This window comes from Anabrus simplex, chromosome 2 (assembly GCF_040414725.1).
Source record: "Anabrus simplex isolate iqAnaSimp1 chromosome 2, ASM4041472v1, whole genome shotgun sequence".
Taxonomy (NCBI): domain Eukaryota; kingdom Metazoa; phylum Arthropoda; class Insecta; order Orthoptera; family Tettigoniidae; genus Anabrus; species Anabrus simplex.
In genome coordinates this window covers 467,526,732-467,542,006 of record NC_090266.1, presented here as the reverse complement: position 1 = coordinate 467,542,006, position 15,275 = coordinate 467,526,732, and the positions used below count along the sequence as shown (strand labels likewise).

The 15,275-nt window shown below is 41.1% G+C and overlaps 1 long non-coding RNA gene across 1 annotated transcript in view; it reads left to right on the top strand.

Annotated features, from left to right (window-relative positions):
• Nucleotides 1–1,263: 1,263 nt before the first annotated feature.
• Nucleotides 1,264–15,275, top strand: part of LOC136862888 (uncharacterized) — a 48,393-nt gene continuing 34,381 nt past the window's right edge. The window contains exon 1 of the long non-coding RNA XR_010859087.2: nt 1,264–1,413. This is a non-coding gene — a long non-coding RNA (uncharacterized lncRNA). The remainder of the gene's footprint in view (nt 1,414–15,275) is intronic.

The window sequence follows — 15,275 nt, the reverse complement described above, 5'->3', positions numbered from 1 at the left end:
AGACCACTGTTCTTTAACCGGACGGAATGTCCGGCTCCATGGCTAAATGGTTAGCCTTTGGTCCAGAGAGTTCCGGGTTCGATTTCGGGCGGGTCGGGGATTGTAACCTTAATTGGTTAATTCCAGTGACTCGGGGGCTGGCTGTGTGTGTGTGCCGACTTCATCATGAGATTTCATCACATGTAGGGTCCCATCCTCACAGACGCGCAGGTCGCCTGTACGGCGTCAGCTCGAAAGACCTGCACCAGGCCTCTTCGGAGACTACACGTCATTATTATACCGGATGGAATAGTTTATTGAATGTTGTATATTGATGGCTTACTTCTAAAACCTCATATCGCAGGCCTAGAATGAAAACCTCGTATCTCACAAAGTTCTTCCTATCCATTACTTCCCTTAAGACTGGTTACGCCTCCCAGCCACACATGAATACGCAGTCCATCAGAACAATGTTCGTTGTGTTCTTTATTCCTATGTCGACGTGTGAAGGAAAATGTACCTTATCGTACCGTACTATAGGAAAGTATGTCTGCGTGACGTATTTACTGACTCCTACAGTATAATTTTATAAGGTTCATTTTCCTTTACGCATTGCCGTAGGAAAATAAACCCAATGAACATTGTTCTGATGGACTGCATATTCATGTGGGGCTGGGAGGCGTGACCAGTCTTAAGGGAAATAATGGATAGGAAGAAATTTTTGAGATGCGAGGTATTCAATCTAGGCTATCGATATGCCCCAATGCTCCTCCTCTCCATTATATTTCTTAAGTCTGGTCACGCCTCCCAGACACATGTGGATATGCACCCCATGAGAACAATCTTCGTTGTGTTCATTTTCCTATGGATATCTGTAAAGGAAAATGAATCTTAAATACATTATTCTGCAGGAATGCGTAAATTCGCTTGCAAGCAACATCTCTGCAATACGATATGGTAAGGTCTATTTTCCTTTTCACCTTAGCACAGGAAAATGAACGCAACGGAAATTATTCTGATGGACTGCATATCAATGTATGGCTGGGAGGCGTGATTAGTCTTAAGGAATATATCGGGTAGGAAGAGCTCTGGGACATACGAGGTTTTCGAAGTAAGCTATCGGTATTCTACAGTGAAATGTTAATCAAGGGATCAGAAAGGCCAGTGAGCCGCTCCTTGTATTTTTTAAAGCCAGCTGCAGACAACTGTTCAGTGTTTACGCTTCAATAAATGACATCTCTGGATCATGTGATAGATCAGAATGAGGTTATCGCGGTTGGTCTCTTGGCCACTGTGAATTCCTGGAGTTATACAGTGATACACACAGTACTGACGCAGTTCGATAAACGAAGTGGAGGTTTAGGGATCAGCAGCTTATTCTTAGTATTAATATAAGTGTATTATTGCCATCGGAGAAGGACTGCAGCATAAAAGGTAATACCGATACTTACGTCAATAGTTTTGTATTAAATTCGACTCTCATACTACATTGCAACAGAAATCCAAATTAGAACTAAGGAGGGCTCAATGTTAATACTTGCTCGCAGACTGATACAAGAGTTACAGAAAACTTCGTTATGGTGGAATAACTATGCTCATGGCTCCACCGAACAAGCTAGAGGAATGACAATCTGTGACAAAGTGTTCTTGCTCATAAAAAGTGGTAAACTTAAAAATTAGATGACCATGGTAATGCGACAGCTTTCTGTGAAAAAATCTTATAAAATAATAATATTATTTCATTTTTAAATAGTTTACTAGGAATTTGAAGGAGAGTCAAGTTATACATATTGATACAATACCTTAAGCATTGCATTTTCGTGGTCAAATAGAGAACTATCAATAGGACTGCACTATACTTTAGTTGTAAATAAATTATAAGGCATTGATGAGATAAAAAAATTATTCAACTGTATCCTAATACATGCGTATAACATATGTGCTCGATTCACAGAGGACTGATAATCAATGATGCCCCTGCCTCTTAAGGAGGAGTTGCACCTTCACGGGTAAAAATCAATCATTTTTTTAATTCATTTTCTTCTTCTACTGTATATAATATATTTTTCGTTAATCTTGTGAAAAGATTAACTATCTCCGCTGGTTCGAAAGATGTGTTTGTAAATGATCATGCGTGTCATTAGCTACGTCCCACTCTGCCATACGTTTGTTACTTATTTTCTGTATCTTACATTTTACTCTTGGTTTTCATCATAATTCAAAAACTAATGAAAATATTTGCATGAAATTTTGGATTCTCTGACTGTCAAATTCTTCTACGATCAATACACAAGATGAAAGTAGTGAGCAATCTGACGTGAGTTATATATGAACAGAGTTTTTAAAAATACATGTATCTGTGATTATAAGGTATCACGTATTTCTGTAAGTAAAAAGGCCGAGGCTCATTTCTTTGACACAAGTAATTCATATTTTTTTTAAATAATCAGTTGTGCAAAAATAAAAATTGTTATGAAAAGTAACAATTGAGCAAAATATTACTTTTCTAATGGAATGTCTCAGAGATTCTAGAGTATGTTATTGATATACGTCTTTAAATTATCTCGGGAAGATAATCATTTAAATGTTCAGTTAATTGTAATATTTATAGGGCAAAACTCATTTAACTGGAAGAAATTAATATTCAAATATGGTTTAAAAATTCGGGTAATTACAGTAACATTTGCAATTACTGAGATATGAAAACATAAGTTACCTAACTGAATATTCTGTGCGATAGACTGGCTTCATGTTGTATATACAACAGCATGTTTTCGGACTTCAAATTTAGTGAAGTGTACTGAGAGCTGAAATGTTGTATCATTCCTGGAGTCAATATAACAAATCCAGGAGGAAGTGACCGTTGATGGCGTATTAATTCAAAACACTGACCAACGGAAAACCGCGTTCTTGCCTTGTAAACGGACATTATTCATTTATACGGAATGTTACAAGTTCCCAGCTTAGGGATGGCGTCAGGAAGGTCATCCAGCCGTAAAACAAGGCTGTTTGTATACGTGACCCCACCGAGGTGTGGAACATGCGATGGAATAATAATAATAATAATAATAATAATAATAATAATAATAATAATAATAATAATAATAATAATAATATGTGTAACGTTTCCAGTTAAAACATTACAGCTCCAGTTATATTGTTATTGCGACATTTTATGGACTAAAGACAGCATGCTCATAAACACCTTTATTTTTGTAAGTATGAATGTTACGTTATAACGTCTTTAATTGTGTGCTGTCTTGATGGGGATTGGGAAAGGCTTCTCGAACTGAGATGAACTCTGTTAGGTCATCAGCCCAGAGGCTGGTTGGATCCTCAAATAGCACCACCAAAGTTTATGCGGTTATAAGGAAACCCCAGAAACCAATGGCAGCACCAAAATGAGGCGTACTAGGCAAGATGAGGAGTGAGGTAGTTTGCCATTGCTTTCCTCACTGGGTCAGAAAGTACTATTGCAGTACGACTGACCCTATGAGCAGCACCTTTCATAACACTCAGATGCACTAGTCATGCTCTGAATGTCATTACTCAGCACTACCCATACCCCAGCTACTTCCATATTGTCACAGCCATGGATGTTGACTGGGACTTCGGTGGAAGCTACACTTTACTCTAGCCTGTGCCAAGAGATGGATGCAAAAGTACTGTATCCATCAAGAAATGACAGCAGGCAGGAGATGAAGTATTTCTCATATATCTGTTTATTTCTTAACTATTCGTTTTATTGTTTTGTTATTAACTTAGATGTTTATTTGTATGTTTAGTAAATGTTCTCTGATTATCAGGTTCTCTTCCGATGAGTACACGAAGTAAAAGTAGAGACTAATCTGACGTGTGTTACACAAGAACAGATAGAAATTTAATTTATTAGAGGTTTTAAAAATAAAGACAACATGTGATTATAAGGTACCACTTGTAAATTTTAAGATTTTATAATTTAAAATAAGGTTTACGGTTGTCGAAATGTCTTGGAATTACTTCCTAGGTGTTTCATTTTGAACGCAGGCATAAGTCTATAACATGCTGCTGTATATGTTGCTCAATTAGAAACTTTTGATAGAGGTATTACTGTTGCACACAGTGTCGAGTAGCCGAATGGATAACATTTCACACTTACGCCCGTAATTCCTGGGTGCGATTTCTACGCTTTGGACTATTGCGTGTGGTTGGTAGTGTGTTGTGTTGCATGTAGATGAAGAGAATTGTATTGAGATGATCACAAACAACCAGCCCTCGAGCCAGAGAAACTAACTGTACGCAAATTCCTGGTTCGACCAGGAGTCGAACATAGGGTCCTGTGAACCGAAGGCTAGTTCAATGTCCATTCAGTCAAAGAGCTATCCGTTTAAATACGTAAGTTATTATTATTATTATTATTATTATTATTATTATTATTATTATTATTATTATTATTATTACCTATAGTTCTGTTCAGAACACACTTCTACTCCTTAAAGTTCTATTCCCATGAAACGGAGAAATATGTTCTATTGAATACAGGAGTATGAAATTAAAGGCTGCCTAGCCTAGGCGGTAAAGGCGTGCTCGGTTTACCCGGAAGGACGTAAGTTTGTTTCCACACTAGCAAGTCGAAAAATTTTAGAAAGGATGTTTCTACCTCTGGAGAGGTCCTGACTTTCCCTTAGTTTACACCATAAATGTATGGCAGTTTAATTCATGGTGGCAAAGGTGGCCGAGCAGAGAGCTAACCACTGCATTCCACGTAGTGCTGACGTTACGGATCGTGTAAGTCTCCAGGGAGTCTTCAAGGCTTCCACGGAGTGGGTTTTGGAGTATTACATTCGCTGTGTTTGTTTAGTAGTGTCTCATTTTTGAGATAATTATAGGACTTATACGATATAACGCCGGCCCCGTGTTGTAGGGGTAGCGTTCCTCCCTCTACCCGGAGGCCCCGGGTTCGATTCCCGGCCAGGTCAGGGATGTTTTTTGCTAGTTGCTTTACGTTGCACCGACACAGATAGGTCTTATGGCGACGATAGGACAGGGAACGGCTAGGAGTGGGAAGGAAGCAGCCGTAGCCTTAATTAAGGTACAGCTCCAGCATTTGCCTGGTGTGAAAATGGGAAACCACGGAAAACCACTTTTCAGGGCTGCCGATAGTGGGGTTCGAACCTACTATCTCCCGAATACTGGATACTGGCCGCACTTAAGCGACTGCAGCACCACATTTGAACTTGATCCAATTCTATAGCCGGATGCCCTTCCTGATGCTAACCCTACATAGAGGGTTCACTATTGCATGTTTTTGTGGTGATTGGTAATATGGTGTATGAAGAGGCGAACCTGGGTCTCCCTGAACTGAAGGCTGTGACGCTAACTATTCTGACAAGGAGCCGGATAGAATAAATTGGACTGGTATTATTATTATTATTATTATTATTATTATTATTATTATTATTATTATTATTATTATTATTATTATTATTATTGTAAAATACTTGAACTGCACCGATGCTGCACTAACACAATCATGAAATGGCGTATGGTTTTTAGTGCCGGGATGTGTCCGAGGACTTCGGTTCGCCAGGTGCAGGTCTTTTGATTTGACTGCCGTAGGCGACCTGCACGCCGTGATGAGTATTAACTTATTATGAAGACGACACACACACCCGATCCCCGTGCCAGGGGAATTAACCAATTATGGTGAAAATTCCCGACCCTGCCGGAAATCGAACCCGGGACCCCTGTGACCAAAGGCCAGCACGCTAACCATTTAGACATGGACCCGGACACTAACGCAATACATGAAGCAGAACAGACAGTCACTCACTTGAGAGAAGTTGTCGATTTTTCTCACATATGTCAGGGTCGGGAATCTCTGTGTGTTATGTCCTTCAAATAATTCTCTGTCTTCTCTTGCACAAGAGAAACACTCTACTCCATTGACTGCGCAAGTTTCCGGAAGGACGGACTACACTCTCGCATGCCAACAATGCAACCTTTGTCAAACTCTCCTAAGTTGACCGTACGTGTGTCTTACACGCTCACGTGGCATCCTTAATCACTCTACTAATTGTCTCTTACTTCCCAATGCAATCCAGTTCTCTACACGCACAAGGGCATGCAAGCTTCCCATCAACTCTTTAAAAGATTCGTTCCCTAATTTATTCAAAAAACCTCCATATTGATACACCCCATTGTCATCTCTAGTTATTCTTTCTCCTTTCACTCGGACTGCCCGTCTGACTCGTCGTAATCCTAGTTACTCCCAGTTCAGCAGAGCTCTCACTAATGCGCTAACACTTTTCCTATCACAAACTTCCTCATTCGAATAACTTTTCTTCTGCCAGAAGTCCTTCAATCTCAAGCGCCTGAGTCTGGGAGTTGAGTCATTCCTCATAGCATCAGTACTCGCTAGAGTTGGATCGATTCGTGAACGAAACGTTCATGTGAACGATTCAAAATAAAGAATCGTGTGAATCGATTCGCGGCATGAATGATTAGTCGTTCAAACGAATCGTGGAATTTGGAGTCTCGCGAGTAAGAATGAATCGTCCTTCAAATGATTTGTTGTGAATCGTTGAATTTTGAGTCGTCTGTGGTTGTAGCCAACGCCGCACGCAGTTGGCAGCGACCATTACCGATCCGTCCCGAAGTCTGCGTGTAAGGGATGAGGGTAATGGTGAGGACATACTTGTATAACACCTATGACCTCGCCTTCATGCTGTTTTAAGAAAGGTATTTCCGGCCTACAGTACAGGTCACCTACAGTATCCATGACAGAGCTGAAACATAAATTTGATATGTTCGCTTCGTAGACTTTCGCAGCCGAAGGTAATGAATGCTGTCAAGCAGATTTGAATTCCGGGTTGTTGGACAGCGACTACTTCATAGTCGATTATTCGTCATCGTTCCAGATGACTTAATCACGAGCATTAATTATACAGATGGTAATAAGTTCAATTTCCTAATATTTTGTACGGCTACATAGTACTGCATTAGAAAAGGAAGAACATTTATGTAACTGCAAAATAATGCTTGACTGAGATGGACGAATCGCCTATTAGAGGGTACAGCAGAAAACAGGGAGAAGGGGATAACACTATAATCCAGGGCCTCTCAGGGTGCATGCGCGTGGTGCATGCACTGTGCACGGTGCAAGAGACGACTTGGCTTGGTCGAACAGAGTGCAGACCCCCCACTCCACGATTTGGAGCAATAGCGCTTACTCTCTCTTTACTCACGCCTGTCTCGCTCGCTCCGCCTGTCTCCCTCTGCCCCACTTGCGCCGTAGCACTCCAAATCCAGGCTGACTTGAGCCGAGCAGAGGCGAGTTGAGCCGAGCTTAGCCGAGTAGCCCAGAGACGAAGCGTTGATCCGAGCCATGCCGAGCGGCAGCGATGCACAGTGCACGGAGCTCTTGCGCCTCTATCTGCACGCGTGAGATTTTGGGCGTTTGAGAGGCCCTGCTATAATCGAAACAATGATGTATGAAAACAATGAGTGGTACTCGTACCTTATGTTGGAGGATTTAGTAGACACATGATGCAAAATACATGCTTGGAATTTCACTTGAGTTTATAAATTATGATTGAGGAACACTATCTTCGATAATTTTTGTGGACGCAATGCGGCGTCTCAACTCAGTTAAAGTATATCCAGCTCTGGAAAAATCACGCTCACACGGAAGAGAACTACCGACAACACGCAGTCGTCTTAACATCAGCTGGCGCAGCCTTGAATATCTGTTTCTTGCCACCACCTAAAGGGATCCGCCTTCCTTGCCAGGAATGGTCTGTCAATGTACTTATCATATTCTTTTATTGTGGCAGCCAGCGGCGTAACGGGGTTTGTAAAATGTTTAACACTGGAGTCGAACTCTCCCCACATTAAATCTTCGTCCGAGTCCCTTACATGTTGTTGCTCCTCCGATTCCCTTGGCACCTCATCGCAGGAAATTCTCACAGAGGCAGCTTTCTGGATAAGCGATTTTTTATTCTTATTGCACGCTGCAGTAAAGAAGAAAGCTTGTTTCTTTAATCGAGCACGGTGGCTTCACTAAAATTGTCGTTAATATAAAGAAGTAATTCAAACTGAAGAATTCCGGGGACACATGCCCTTATGCCTGACCCGCCATTTTGTACCTCTAACATCTATGACATCTTCCGTTCGCACCGTATTGTATCTCTAACCTCTACGACATCATTCGTTCGCGAAGGCTCAATGGAAGCTTTACCTCTGTTGATTTGATGTGGAGCCTGGTAAACAGATATGTTCGGCGTAATAATAAAACTCGTAGAAGTCAGGACATTAATGAAGCTCGTGTGAGTGTGGTGGTGGCGGGAGAGATGGCATCCTGGGGATCGGTCGGTCTGAGCAGTATGACTGTCGATCGTCTCCTCATTAATTCTAATGATACAAGCACCAGTGGAAAAGAGGGGAGGAGATTAGGTAAAGTATATTTTTTCATTTTCTTGAATATTGGCTTCTCCGCCTGTATGGTGTAGTGGTTAGTGTGATTAGCTGCCACCTCCGGAGGCCCGGGTTCGATTCCCGGCACTGCCCCGAAATTTGAAATGTGGTACGAGGGGTGGAACGGGATCCACTTAGCCTCGGGAGGTCATCTGAGTAGAGGTGGGTTCGATTCCCACCTCAGCCTTCCTGGAAGCAGTTTTCCGTGGTTTCCCACCTCTCCTCCAGGCAAATGCCGGGATGGTACCTAACTTAAGGCCACGGCCGCTTCCTTCCCTCTTCCTTGTCTATCCCTTCCAATCTTCCCATCCCCCTCCAAGGACTCTGTTCAGCATAGCAGGTGAGGGCGTCTGGGCGAGGTACTTGTCATTCTCCCCAGTTGTATCACCCTAACCTGAGTCTGAAGCTCCAGGACACTGCCCTTGAGGCGGTAGAGGTGGGATCGCTCGCTGGATCCGATGGAAAAACCGACCCTGGAGGGTAAACAGATGAAGAAGAATATTGCCTTTTCAAAAAGAGTTTCCCATCTAGAATTTAATTTTCTGTTTTTAATTTGTTTTACGCCGCACCGACGCAGGTAGGTCTTATGATGACGGTGGGATAGGAAAGGCCTAGCAGTACGAAGGAAGCGGCCGTGGCCTTAATTAAGGTACAGCCCCAGGTGTGAAAATGGGAAACCATGAAAAACATCGACAGTGGTTCGAACCCACTTTCTCCCGGATGCAAGCTCACAGCTGCGCGCCCCTAACTGCACGGCCAACTCGCCCGGTGAATTAAATATTCTTTGAAATATTAAAAGTGTGAATTTTTCCTTATATGTGCTGCTGTGAATTATTTATTACGTAACTTATATACCTTTTGGGCATAACCTCAAATCAACCAACCTTCGATAATTTATTTATTTTCTGAGATGTCAAATATCCAGATGTGATAAGTTATTCGCTGTTGTTTATTCATCGCGGACAGTGAATATAATTTGGTTCGTAATCCGTGTCAACATGGCATTTCATCTGTATGTTGACATCAGTGGCATTCGGCAACAGTCTGGCTGCAATCAGGCGAGGTATTGATAGTTCGAACGGTAGACAACCACACATCAACACGTGACCCTTGCCATGCGCTCAGAAGTATCCCGGTCATTCTCCAATCCACGTGGGGACCGGGGGCGAATACAGTGCACGAATGTATGTTTACATCATTTTCGATTTCCTCGATGACGGCATCAGTACTGGAATATACCTTGATGATGTAACATTATGACACGTGCTGATGATTTCCATCCCATCCTCCAGTTGGGCCTGTTTACTATCCGTGAGCTCAAGAAACTTGAAAATACGCGAGCTACTCGTTTATAATTATTTTACATATCTTACTCATTTATAATGTTTGGTAAAATCCAGTATTACGAATTACGTTGCTTGACAAAATTTAATAAGTGAATTTCAATTAGAGATTCAGTATACTTTAATGTTGCTGGTGATATTTTGTATGTACACAGAGAAGTGACTAGTGAAGAAACCTTTCACGCATCTATGGGTCTTTGGAATCGTTCTCCGTCGGGCTTGAATGAGTCGCGAAAGAACAGGAAAAGAATCGTGAACGAATCGTGAACGAATCGTGAACGAATCGTAAGAATCGATTCGTAATGTATGAATGAATCGTTAGAATCGATTCTTGAAAAATAATCGTACTGCCCAACTCTAGTTCTCGCCTCTAGCTGAAGATCGCCACGGTTGTTCTCCCTGCCTTCAGCCTCCGAGTCAGCATGTTTATCAGTACCGCCCCTCCAACTCACTTCATCGTACTTCACGCTTCCAGCTGACCCACGTGCTGAGCTCAGCCAGCCCGTGCTTCTGAATTCTTCATCAACCAAACTGCTAGCTGCGCTGCCCATCTGCTTGAGCTGATCCACCGACTACCTTCGTCTCCACTCCCCATCACCAGCCACTAATTGGTTTCCTCTTGTGTAGGCGATGAGTCCAGAGCGCCAAGCCTTTTCTAATCCGAGCGTTTTCTGGTTCATAAAGACTTCTCTCTCCACCCCCTGTTTAATCCATACTTTTTCATCTTTCAAGTGGCGTGTACTGTCCAAAATCTTCTTCAACATTATGGCTGAAACGAGTCTTACTTTCACTTTCCCCACCCGCTGAATCTCAATATCTGCTTCCCTGCAGCTGATCTTCAAACTTTCATATCTTTTTTGGTGTCGTCGGATAATCCGTATATCGATGGCTTACTTCTAAAACTTCGTATGCCCCCATGCTCTTCCTATTCATTACACATAACCATAGGAAAAAGAACACAATGAAAATTGTTCTGATGAGCTGCATATCCACATGTGTCTGGGAGGCGTGACCAGTCTTAAAGAATATAAGGAGTAAGAAAAGCTCTGGGACATACGAGGTGTTAGAAGTAGATAGATAGATAGATAGATAGATAGATAGATAGATAGATAGATAGATAGATAGATAGATAGATAGATATGGTTTATTTTAACTGGCAAAATTAGGGACACGTGTCCCTGTCTTACACTTAACCAGTGAAATACATAAATAACATAAAAATATATAAAATACTGAATAAATAAAAAAAAGAGACTGAAACAAATTACTATGGTACTATGCTATCCTGCTGTACATAAAAATAACTATTATAATACACAGTATAAATTAACATTTTGCTTCCTGCGAAGAAATTAACATACAACATACAACGAATTACAATTTTAATAATAATAATAGTAATAATAATAATATAGATAAACCTACTAATATTTACAATTAATTTGTCCAATTCCAGAAATATATCACATTGACGAATGTTACAGTTTTCGTGTGTTTACTGTGGGTGAAAAACATTGCAAAATGGGGATAGGGATAAGGATAACTATGCCGGAAACCACAGCTGAGTACTTTCTAACACTATTGAATAATAATAATAATAATAATAATAATAATAATAATAATAATAATAATAATAATAATAATAATAATAGTCTAATAATAATAAGAAGAAGAAGAACCACGAGGAGAAGAAAACAAAGAAGAAGGACCATGAGGAGGAGAAGAAAGAAGAAAACAAAGAAGAAGAAGAAGAAGAAGAAGAAGAATAAGAAGAAGACGAAGAAGAAGAAGAAGAAGAGTGTCGCACTACGAGCTCGTTTCATAGAGATATTTTGAACACATACTTTTAAATCTTCCGTGGTTTGATATCCCTCTGACCTCCTGCGGAAGGAAGTTGCATTCACGGCTCGCCACACCAGTGGAGGAATTGTTGTAGGTTGAGGATTTATGCTTAGGAATAGCGAGCAATGTCGAGCTCAGCGCTCTGTTGTTTTTATCATGGTGTTCAGAAAGGCTATGAAATCGTTCATACAGTTAAGATGGGGATTGTAAAGTAAGGATTCGGTGCAATGAAGTCAGGGTATGCAGCTTGCGTCTGTCTTCAAGGCGTAGCCATCCGAGGTCGACGTAAGACTGGGTAACATGATCTGAAAATTTCAGATTACATATAAATCTTACACAGGCATTCTGTGCACGTTGTAGTTTATCTCGAAGTTCGGTTTTCACAGTAAGCCATCGATATAAAACTTATTACTACCGAGATCCGTAGGTTGCTGCCTGATGGGATCACTGAGTACAGTGCATCTCCCTGGCGGGCACAGGTCTTTGAAATTAATAAAGGTAACCACAAAAAGAGGATGGTTATCGACTACTCTCAAATTATTAATAAATATACCCTCCTAGATGCATATCCGTTGCCAGGGATTTATGATCATATTCACAAAGTGTCACAGTATAAGGTATTTAACACTATTGATCTCAAGTCAGCCTACTATCAGATCGCACTCAGGTATGAAAATCGTCATTTTACAGCTTTCAAAGATTGTGAAACACTCTTTCGGTTTTGCCTTATTCCATTCGGTTTCACTGATGATGTTCCACAATTCCAGCGCATATTGGATGAAGTAATCTAACTAGAGGTACTAAAGCATGTGTACCCATTACTTCGTTCCGTTATTGATTTTAAAGACCTTCTCCCATCAACAACTCGGAATAGGTACCTCCTGACTATAGTTGACGAATACACGGTATTTCGTTGGCACGGGTGAGGGAGGGTCGTCAGGCATGCTATGGCATACAGTACCGGCCAGCAGGCGGCACTTACCACAATTCTGATGGCAGCTTCGATAGTGGTGGTGATATTGGTCATCGGAGGTGTCAAAATGAACCTTGGAGATGGAAAAGAAAAGAGAAATTGACAAGGAGGTTTGCCAAGCAGAACAGACCAGAGAACTTCCATGGTAAAAAGCCAGTGAATTACGAGAATTAAAGGAGTGCATGAAAGAGTAAATATATAACAGAGTTAGGGGTATAGAAAATCAAAGAAATAGCAAGTTTGAGTGATGAGGTGAAGAAAATGGAATCGGAGGTGAAAGAATTGAGCTAGCAAGAGAGAAAGCTCAGGCAGGAAATCTGGAATAAAAACGTCTTTATATCGACGGTTTATTTCTAAAACCTCGTATGTCCCAGAGCTCTTCCTACCCATTATATTCCTTAATACTGGTCACGCCTCTCAGCCACATTTTATATGCAGTCCATCAGGATAATTTCCGTTTTGTTCGTTTTCCTATGCTAAAGTGTAAAGGAAAATAGACCTTACTATACGTATTGTGAGGATGTTGCTTGCAAAATAATTAACGCACTCCTACAGCATAATGTATTTAAGGTTCATTTTATATTTATATACAGTCCATCAGAATAATATCCGCTGTGTTCATTTTCTTGTGCTAATGTGTAAAGGAAAATATACCTTACCATACCGTATTGTAGGGATGTTGTTTGCAAGCGAATTTACGCACTCCTACAGTATAATACTGTATATTTAAGGCTCATTTTCATTTTCATACAACCATTGAAAAATGAAGTGGCATATGGCTTTTAGTGCCGGGATGTGTCCCAGGACTTCGGCTCGCCAGGTGCAGGTCTTTTGATTTGACTCCCGTAGGCAACCTGCGCGTCGTCATGAGGATGAAATGATGATGAAGACGACACATACACCCAGTTCCCGTGCCAGGGGAATTAACCAGTTATGGATAAAATTCCCGACCCTGCCGGGAATCGAGACCGGGACCCCTGTGCCAAAGGCCAGCACGCTAACCATTTAGCCATGGAGCCGCAAATGGAAAAATGAACACTACGAAAATTGTTCTGATGGGCTGCATATTCACAGCCACGTATTTATATGCAGTCCATCAGGATAATATCCGTTGTGTTCATTTTTCTGTGCTGAAGTGCAAAGGAAAATAGACCTTACCATACCGTATTGTAGGGATATTGCTTGCAAGCGAATTTACGCACTCTTACAGTATAATATACTTAATGTTCATTTTCGTTTACACGTTACCATAGGAAACTGAATGGGCTGCATAATATCCACATGTGGCTGGGAGGCGTGACCAGTCTTAAGGATTATAATGGATAGGAAGAGCACTGAGACATACCGATGGCTTACTTCTAAAACCTTGTATCTCCCAATGCACTTCCTATCCATTTTCTTCCTTAAGACTGGTCACGCCTTCCAGCCACATATGTATGTACAGTCCCTCAGAACAGTTTTCGTCGTGTTCATTTTGCTATGGTTACGTGTAAAGGAAAATGAACCTTAAATACGTTAAACGGTAGGAGTGCTTAAATTCGCCATGAAAACAACATCCCTACAATGCTGTATGGTGAGGTCCATTTTTCTTTACACATCTGCACAGGAAAATGAACACTACGAAAAAGGTTCTGATGGATTGAATATAAATATGTGGCTGGAAGGCGTGACCAGTGTTAAGGAATATAGTGGGTAGGAAGAACATTGTGACATACGAGGTTTTAGAAGTAAGCCGGCGATACGAGGTTTGAGAAGTGAGCCATCCCTATTTTGATCTCCAGTATCAGCTTTGAAGTGGCAGTTTCTTAGTGAGTTGCTGTAATCATTACAGATACTGATTTAAGGGTTCACCTGGTTACCGTCGTTTACTTAACAATACGGGCCTCATGAATATTTCATTCTTCGTCATTTTGTGCAATGACTCGAGCAGTCGGATAACGTCTAGGTGTATAGAACAACTTTCAGTATAAGAATAAACGTTAGAGACAACGTAGTTTACCAGAAAATCTAGCTATAACTTATCTTTCTTAATTTTAGTAACACTTAAAACAACGTTTGAATGTCGTGTACTAATGAATCCAATGAAGAGTAGATTTAGATGCATTAGACTCCATTTCAAACTGATTTGAACGAAGCAAACTTTCCTTCCTCTCGGTAAAGCTGGGACGGGCACGAGTCCCCAGCCGGCAGCAAATGAACCGACTTACTTTTGATATCCCGGCCCTCGCTTGCCCAGCAGGGGTTGATATACGACGGTAGTAGGCTTTAAAGCGGAATTTCTCATTCCCTAACAGAAATACTCACAGCTCTGTTGGCAATGCACCTCTTATTACAGTAGAAGTCAGTCTCTTTTTTCAGCTCAGACAATTCGCGCGTGCTTTGTTCGCTGTTTGAAAGCCTATTTTTGAAACGACAGGAAACTATTAGGAAAATCGTACAAAGGGGTCCTACAACTCCGAAAACGTTTGGTAATAATAGGGTTACTTTTTAAGAAAATTGACGACTTTTGCTGTGACTTGTTGAAGCGCGAGGCGTATACATTATTTACTAAAGGTAAGTCACCAAACGTACAGGAACAGTTAAAACATTTGATCAGTGTGTGTAGCTTTCCTTATGAAAATACTGCTCTACGACAGCCGTTAATAAAACTTGGTTTTTGTTTCTGCATTCTGATGAAAAACCAG